This window comes from Triticum dicoccoides, chromosome 3B, assembly GCF_002162155.2.
Source record: "Triticum dicoccoides isolate Atlit2015 ecotype Zavitan chromosome 3B, WEW_v2.0, whole genome shotgun sequence".
NCBI lineage: Eukaryota > Viridiplantae > Streptophyta > Magnoliopsida > Poales > Poaceae > Triticum > Triticum dicoccoides.
Window position 1 is genome coordinate 718,557,823 of NC_041385.1, and position 9,449 is coordinate 718,567,271.

At 42.8% G+C, this 9,449-nt stretch overlaps 1 long non-coding RNA gene across 6 annotated transcripts; it reads left to right on the plus strand.

The window, feature by feature from the left end:
- The first annotated feature begins 5,300 nt into the window (after positions 1-5,300).
- LOC119278084 lies at positions 5,301-9,449 on the plus strand. Of its 6 annotated transcripts, none has more exons than XR_005137521.1 (6): positions 5,301-7,134; positions 8,171-8,272; positions 8,411-8,594; positions 8,945-9,031; positions 9,120-9,174; positions 9,401-9,449. It is a non-coding gene; the product is annotated as an uncharacterized LOC119278084 (long non-coding RNA). The 6 variants fall into 6 exon arrangements; XR_005137520.1 differs by having other exon boundaries at positions 5,301-6,034; positions 6,887-8,272; XR_005137519.1 differs by having other exon boundaries at positions 5,301-8,320.

Genomic DNA, 9,449 nt, shown 5'->3' on the forward strand with positions numbered 1-9,449 from the left:
AAGGAGCTGCAACCGGAGCCCAGCGAAGATGCATCTGTGGGAGAATCACCACCGGCGAGCTGCGACCATGGCGGCAGCATGTTGGAACCAGCGTCGAGGCATGCTGGAACCAGCACCATTTTTTGCTACATGCATTCATGGCGGAGCTACAATCCGCGACGGCGGAGACGAGTTTTTGCTGCAATCGTCATCAGTTTTTGCTACGACCGACGAGAAATTTTGCTACATCCATTCATGCCAGAGATGCGACCGGCAAAAAATTTTGCTACAACCACGTTGCGTTTGTGCTACAATCAGCCTCTCATTTTGCGACAATCAGCTGCAACCGGCGCGGTCACCACGCTCGCCGGTTGCAGCTTTTCGAGAACATGGATGAAGCTTTTCAATGTACAAACACTTTCAAATTGAAAAAGCTGCAACCGTTACCAAAAAAGCTCCAACCTTAGATGAAAAAAGCTTCAACCAAAATATGTACAAAGTTCTCAATCGGACATTGCTCCACGGAAAAAGTTGCAAACGTTCACAGATAAGCTTCATTTGTAGTTGAAAAAAGCTTCAACCCACGAGTAGTCCAAGCAACATTCGGCAAGGATGGAAGTCGTGGGTTTCATGCTACATGCTACAAGCGGTCCTGGATTTTGCTACGACCGGTGTCGCATCCAGTTACATCTGCAGTCATGGATTGCTGCATCGAACAGCGATGCATTTTTTTTTTGCCGGAAGCGAAGCTGGATTTTTTGCTGGAACAGGGTGAGCGAGAGGTTGCAACCGCGAGGTATGTGATCGACGAGCTGCGACTGGACGGGCATGAGCAGCGGCAAGCACGCCGGCGAGCTGCGGCCGTCGCCACCGAAGCTACGAGCGTAACCGCCGAGAGCTGCAACCACTGATGCAGTTGTTACATGGGTTGAGGCGGCGACGAGGACGGACGGCAAGGGCGGGGACCGGCGACGAGGACGGCCGGCGAGGGCGGGGACCGGCGACGGGGACGGCCGGCGAGGGCGGGGACCGGCGATGCGGACGGTCACTGGAGAGCGCGCGGGGCTGATGAGATGCGGAGGGTCCTTTTCTCGCGAGCCTGAGGGAAGAAGATGGCCTGGATGGATAAGGATCTATCGGCTTGGGAGGGGCCGATCGGGCGGCTAGGGTAGGACCGGCCGAAACGTTCGGCCGGTGCGCCGGCGCCTAGCGGTGCCCTTCATCGATCCTACTTCCTCTCTATTATAAGCAGGTCCACCTCCATAAAAAAACACAGGAGGTCGATCCGCTGCCGCAGCAGACACGGTCTCCTTCCTCTTCACCTTCCACGCCTTCCCTAAACCCTTCCAATAAATACACTGATCCTGATCTCACGGGGCACTTCATCAAGGACAAGGGAGCCCTCCTTAGCGACCGGCCGGAGTTTTGCTTCGTCGAGTTGCCGAGCGAAAGCATGGTGCTTGCACCTGTGCGTACGGCGTACAGGCAATGGACTACTCAGAGAGAACGAGGGCTAGGTGTTGTTCATGCGGGAGACGGCCAACCATTGGCGCAATCTTGAGCACGATCTCTATGCTTTCATGACGTTCAGAGCCATACCTGACATGAAGTTGTTCGGTCTCACCCCGTACAACCTCGGGCAGCACCAGCAGGACCTAAACGGGATCTGGCCAGTGGCGTTCTGTGCAGCTGCTAGGCGAGAGGGTTGGCTGCCTCCCAGAGAGGCCACCCGCGAAGTCCTTGAACAATGAGGATGCTGCCTTGCGTGGCCGATATGAATCAGGAGACATGCGGGGCTCCATGGCATCATTGCTGGAACAATAGTAGCAGCAGTACTCGCTTCAGGTACGTGCTCCTCTAATCAATAAATCCACAATTATGTATCTCACAATCTCATCGGTCAACGATGCTGCCGGCATGTCGCCCAGGTTGTTGTTTTGGTGTACTACGGCCGGGGTGCCATACTAAAGATTTTCCCCATAAATAATCCATGAAGCAATTATGTAAGCTAAAGATCCATAACCCACGTTTCTTTCATTTCTTCTCAGTTCTCCAAGACAAGGCAATTAGGTCATCTGAAGAATCCTCGAGGTGTACTACGGCCGGGTGCCAGACTAAAGCTTTTCCCCATGAATAATCCATGAAGCAATTATGTAAGCTAAAGATTCATAACTCACGTTTCTTTTGTTTCTTCTCACTTCTCCAAGACAAGGCAATTAGGTCATCTGAAGAATCCTCGATCTAACTATTCAATTTATGAATCAACTATGCCTCCGTTCATAAATCATGACTCAAGATAAGACTGATTTGTTACACCGGCCAGCTGTGCATTACTGTCATGTACACGTATTTGATCATAGGATACTGTACAACAGGCTTTGGAGCAGGTTCTGATTCAAGCAGAGCTCCCCAGCAACCTCAAATTTTCAGGATATTAGATAGATACAGAATCCAGTAACCCTTCAATAGATAAAGGAAGTCCAATTTTCTGTTGGTAATTTGCACGACAGGGTTCTAGCTAATTTATGATTGTGCCGACAATAGACTACCAATGCCTAAAGATTTGAGGTGTGACTCAAATTTCGTGTTGTTAGAAATCAACAATAGAGACTTCAGTTTTGTCATGTATATTCATACGAATTTCTTATTTAACAGATCATAAAAATTTATTCTATAATCAGATCTTGGTATGTTTTCAGATTTTTCAGAGAAGAAAGAAGTCTAGAGGTGTGGACGTTTGTCATATTTTTAGGGGGAATCAAGTCTGCAGAATACACACTGATTTTAGGAATTTGGATGTTACCCATGGTCAGACACGGATGTAGTTTATGAGCAAGTATCTTATATATGTTGATGGTGTGTAAGCATCTCAGCCTCCCCCAGTTGCCTATTTCGTTCCTAACAGAACCATCATGGCTGGGCTAATGGAGGTACATAAAAAATCTATGCTGAACCTTCGCTACATAGAAAGCTAGCCAAGAAGCATCATAACGGCCCTCCTCAGCAAGCTTTAGATTTGGTTGTCCATCACAAAGATGACAAGATTACAGATTTACTATACTAATTTCTGTAGATTTATAATTGTTTACGGTCGCTGTTTATGGACGAAAATTACATTACATACAGGCGGTTTTTTGCGAGATTAATATTTTTATAAAATATAGCATTGTCCATCTATCTTCCTCATTCTACTCGTGACACTTGATGTGGTTTATTGCTAGGCTAAATGGCTTAAAGAAATGAATTGATTAAGAGGTGGAGCATGTCTTGCGTTTTAATACCCGATCCATATTTCCAACCAATATTTTATAGCTGGCTACTTCCTAACTTTGCTCATATACATGCTAAATTATATATCATCTTATATTCCAACGAGAGGGATAATGAAAATATATAGAGGAATATAAATCTGCATACATTATTAACATCTTACAATTTTATATTTGGGATCATGGCCATTTCAATATGATTTTTTGGTGATCTGCAATAGTTCTTTCTCGATGCAATGGGTGGTATATGGTTTTCCCATGGTTGCTATGTTAGTAAAAAAAATATGCAAGCTTATATTCATTTTGTTCTCTAAGGAGTATACTAGGACACTCATTTGAATAGGTACTATGCACGTGAGCTCTCAAAAAGCTCTATGAGCAAACTCAATATATCATCATATTGGTATGTGGATCGCATATAGGATTTATAATGTACATCTCAAATCTTTAAATGATTTTACCGATACCGGTATGGTCACATTAGTGATTGTAGTGAAAATGGATCTGCTATTGTAGATTCTACTTGAGTCTTTGCATCTATAGTTCTATACTCATGTAAGTGACTTGCCTCTCCATAGCTTTTTAGGTCTTAGAATTTCTCCTTCCGTTTCCAAAAATACATAATTTTTCAGTAAATCAATGTAAAAGAATATGTGTTTTGAACATCTACCTTTTGAATATTTAGAGTATGTCAATGCTTATTTTTTATCGTTTAGATAGATCCCCGCACCAAAAATTTACCTAATTCTATTGTTAGTTAACACGATTACTTAATCATACTTAGTTGGTTCTTCTATTTTTGAGTGAAGTATAATTTGCGACCAATCAATTATTTATTTATTTTCATAAGATTTTCAACTTCTGCATATCTTGAGAGTGCTGAATTCGATTTATCAAAAATAGATCCAATATTGAACTCAATGTAAAGAGGATAAGCGTCAGAACCGATGGGGTGATACTGAAAAAGAGGTCCTGAATGACCTATCTGTGTGTGGGAGTAGGGGGTTATAAGTCATGACTATTGAGTTAGGACCATTTATTCTTCCCGTTGCAACGCATGGGCATATTTTTTTTTTATATCTCTACCTAATAATAAAGCAAATTGGGCTTCGGCGGTCCGTCATGCACTTTTGCAGAACCCCCCTGCGTTTTCTATGAATTAACCCGCAGTACACACTTAAGCCATAACCGAACCGTTATTTTACGTTTTTATGGAAACCCCCCTGACGTATTAGATAATTCACCCGCCGATCATATACAAGTCAAACACATGTTTTTTCTAAATTATCCATATCTTTTAAACCGTAACTCCGATTTTAACATGTTATATATGAAAATTGATTAGAAAAATATGTAGAATCTGAATATGATGTTATTTTGTTTGTTAAATATTTTTTAAATATTATTTTGGAAGATATTTAAGTCAAACAAATATTTTTCTTAATTATCCATATCTATTAAACTGTAACTCTGATCTTAACATGTTATATATGAAATTTGAATAGAAAAATATGTAGAATTTGAATATGATGTTATTTTTTACCTATTAAATATTTTAAAATATTATTTTAAAAGCAAACTTGTAACCTATAGGGCACGTCCGTTTTTCTTTCGTACCGCGACGATCTGGATTGCAAATAAACAACCACTAAAATCATAAAGAGACGAAAGAAAACATCGATAACCACACATGAGCACCTCTGAACAAACTGGCAGGGGAAAAACAACATTCAAACACACTTTGGTTTGTGTGAACACCAAGGCCACTGAAGATGAGAAGGAGGATAAGCGGCAACACAAAAATGATGCCTCGCTAAAATAAAGGGCATGAACATATTATGGTTATTGGGTTTAGAGTGTGTGTTATTTTTTTCTCCCGTTGCAACGCACGGGCTTTTTGCTAGTCTCTCCCTAATAATAAAGCACGGATTAGGTCTCCGGGTTCACCGTCACGTAACATTTATAAATAAATCCCTGGGTTTTACATAATTAAGCCGCAGTACTATTTGAAGTGGTCACAGAGAAAAACGTTTCGTTCTGCCCAGGCTCACCCGTCGTTGGAATTTCTACCCCGAGAACGCGAGGGTTTCCTCCGCGGCCGCCGCCGCCGCGACCCCATATCCCGCCACTCCATGGCCCCAGTCCTCGCTCCGCAGCCGCCAAATCCGGACGAGTTCGTCGCCCTTTGCGCCGCCACCCCGGCAGCCCCTCTCGTCGGCGACTACCACGGGTGCGCCTCCCTCTCCCTCGAGACTCCATCTCGACCTCGAGGCTCCAGCGCGACGCCACCTCCTGCCGACCGCGACTCCCTCCAGCGCTGCCGACGTCGCCCTTTGCGTCGCCACCCCGGCAGCCCCTCTCGCCGACGACCACCACGGGGGCGCCTCCCTCTCCCTGGAGGCTCCATCTCCCCAGCGGCCTTCCCTCCTTTGCCCCGAGTCCAGGACCACCAGTTTGGTCAAATTCCCTGTAGCCGCCGGTCATGATCGGCCGCACCGCCGCCCCTGGTCGACGCTAACGCCGCGGCAGGGAACCGGCGGCAGGGAAGCCCTGACTTCTGTATGCAATGCCGACCTTAATGACAGATGTTTCTGTGTTTGCTCTGGTGCCGTGGCTGCTTTGATGCATCAAATCCCTCTGCTTCCCGGCGCCTCTCCATCTCTTCCAGATTGATTTACAACTGGGACCGTCCCTAACAAAGTCTGCACATCGATCTGCTGTAACATTGGCTGGGTTTTCTCTCCTCGACTCTACTAACACTCTGGAGTTACAAGCAATTACATCAGGTAGATATATCTATGTTTTACAACTGGGACTGTCCCTAACAAAGTCTGCACATCGATCTGCTGTAACATTGGCTGGGTTTTCTCTCCTCGACTCTACTAACACTCTGGAGTTACAAGTAGATATATCTATGTTCTTTTTTTGCTTTGAGCTGCATTGATTTTATTTGTAAACGGGGAGAGGCAGGTGAGCTGCCAGCACATCTTGGCCACCACTGATTTACGGACAAGACGAATAGATATGCAGACTAAGCTCCAGGGATTTCGGTAGTACATGCCATGTTTATCCTCACTGCTGAATAATCTATATATAACTATTTTTGCAATACTTGGACCACAGGAGCAATTCGTTCTTTATATTTTGCTCGGGATTGTGCCTTTCATAATAGAAGGGTAAGATGTATCGCAATATCTTTGACTTGCATTCTCTGTGATGTGAAGTAAGAAAATAGAATATATAATATTAAATTATCTTTTTCCTTTTTTTAATGTCCCTATCTTACTCATATAATCCAATTGGCATTCACTAGAGTTTCTGTTGATGAAACATTTGTTTTGTGATGTCAGGAGGTTTTCTTTGTGACTTTTCAATCAATATTTGTAGATACGGTTCGTAGATCATGATATCTGCACAATCTCTATCTACGTCCTGTGATTATATATTGTATTAATGGGTTGTGTCAGGCTTATTTTATCAACTGCTTGGTTGTTGACCTACATTACGGTTTAATTCTTACAGCAGTTTATGTTGACTCGATTCCCTGTAGTAGGTTGAGAGGCTTCTCCTCTCATGATTTACTCTGATCAGTTTGCTTTGCTCCATGCTCCTCATGATTTCTTTGAATTTTTCTGTAGGAGCTCAATCAAAAATCACCTAAGCAAATATGTCGTCCTTCTCTACAAGGGTTGGATGTGGAATTTGAGGAGAATCTGTGCACCAGCATTGGACTCCTTGATGTTGCTCTGATCATATTGTGTAAATATATTTCTAATAAAGCAATTGCTCGATGGTGTACATGTTAGAAATAACAAGATGTAATCATCAAGTGTGAGAGATGGCAACATCAGGATGGGATGGTATGTACTGTTGTGCTCATCAATAGGTTAGTCTTTCATTCTGTTGCAGCCAGTATGTTTTTTCTTATGGAAACAATCAAGAAATATCTAATTTCTATGTACATCCAAATATATATAAGTGGCTATTATTAACATGGAGTTTAGATTTGTTAACGGTCACTGCGTTTGGTCTATCCCGAGCCTCTGATTGTGATTCGTGTTCTTTTGATATGCACTTGCCATGATATTGTGGCTGTACTTCTGGTATGTGTTACCTCTAATAAATGTTGCAGAGCTCCCTCTCCTCTGCTTGATTTTCCTTTTTTGGATTTTCATCAGCTTGCTTCGTTCTTCGGTCGACGGCATCACAGTACCCCTGTCTATGTGGACAATGCCTAATATACTTCCACTGGATGGCGACCAGGCCAGGAAGGGAGTGGACTTGTGCTGCTCACGGCTTTGCTCCTCTATTCCCTCCTTTTCCTTTGATGTTTCGAAACATCTTGGAGTAGTGGATGGATCAGATATGGCCCAGTAGCACTGGTGGTTTTACTGTGCAGGAACAGTTCAACATGTAGTTCTTGATGGGATTTAGTAATTTTGGGTTGTTGAGCAAGATCGTGGAAGCTAATGCTGCTGATTCATGTGCAATTATTATCCTTTTTTTTCTTTCTTAGATTTTTGAGGTTTTTCTTAGATGTTTTTTTAGATAAGATGTCTAGAGATTTCAACTTGGTCAATTCATATGCTTAACTAATATTTTAGATAACGGAAGATTGCTCCTGCGGCTGTTGCATCGTTCCATATTTTATATTGCCTGAACATGTTTTTTCTTTTGCCTGATCCTACTTTGTTAAACATCTTTTCCCAGTTAAGTGGCTCGGCTTTGCTATTGTTTCTCTTGGTTTCACTCTGCATATCAAAATCTCTTTTACGTACTATGCATTTATGCTCTATCTGCACTGTAATTCAACATGTCTTCCTTCCGGCTACAGCTAATACCTCTGTCTCAAGCGTATATTATTGAAGTAATGCTTTTTGATTGATTATATAATTGTATATTGTTCTTTCACTATCTCATAGGAAATCAGAAGACCACTTTTGGATAAGTTGGATGGTAGGTCTTTCTCTGGAACTGTTTATCATCTGCAAAAAAATTTGGCTGATCAGAGCTCAGAAGCAATGGTGCGCCTCACAACATTTGGATTTGAAATTCTTAGATTGTTTGCTATGGTATAAGGAAGTAGTCTGTACATATACTAATGTAGCACTTTACCTTGCTGCTTCCCACTTAAGTTTATGCTTTTATATTTCAAAAATTAGAGGAACATGAAGCAGCAAAGATAATGAGTGACGGTGGTGGCTGGACGTCCCCGCCATGAAGATGAGCGGAAGGAGCAAGAGCACATCTGAAGATGGGGAGGGGTGGAGGTGGCGGTTCTGAATTTGAAGACGGTGCCGTGAGGAGTAGCAGGAGGAGCAGCCGCCGACGGCCTGGCTGCATGTGGTACGCCCTCCCCTTCATCTCCTACGGCGTCGTGGACATCCTGCTCGACGATGCTCCTCTTTGCCAGCATCTCCAGCGTGTGCTGAGCTTCCCCTGTCTCCTCCCTATCCTGGTTGCAAGATTTGGTTCAGATTAGAAGTAGGGTACAATTATTTGTTGAGTATGGTTACAGATTAGGAGTAGGAAATGTAGTTGTAGGCACAGTTTTAGTAAATTTTCAGTAAACATAGTGTGAGAGTTTTACTCCAGTAATCTTGCTTGAAGTAAATTTTAGTAACTTCAGTAATCTTGCTTGAAGTACTCTGAAAATATACTCAGAAAATGTACTGCTTGTACTGGTGATCTTGCAGTTATCTTCAATCTTCGGTGTATGGATCAACACAGAACTATAAGGTTTTGCGAGGAATCAAGGCTTGTTTTCTCTGTATCATGATAAGGTCAAGCAAATGACATACCAGATCAATTTTATTGTAGGTCCTGAATATAAATCTACTAACAAATTCTGCGATTCTTTGCTTCCAAAAGATGAACCTAAACTTGCAATTCCTCTACTACTGCCCATTGCCCAGTACAGGTCCAAGTAAGATTTTTTTTCTCAACTTGCTAAATCCTTTGTGCCCTTTCCCCCTTCTTATTTTGTTCTGCTCTCGACTAAGTGGACTTTATGTAATATGTAGATGATAGACTGATGGTTATTGTAGATGCACCCTAGCCTTGGTGTGTCTAATATATTTTGCACATAGCTCACATACACAGTTCTAAAAAAATATGATCTTGATGTATCTGAGTTGTATTAATTTGTGCAGGAGAACAATATTTGCATTCTGAATGTCTGCCTGCACACAACCAGGTTCT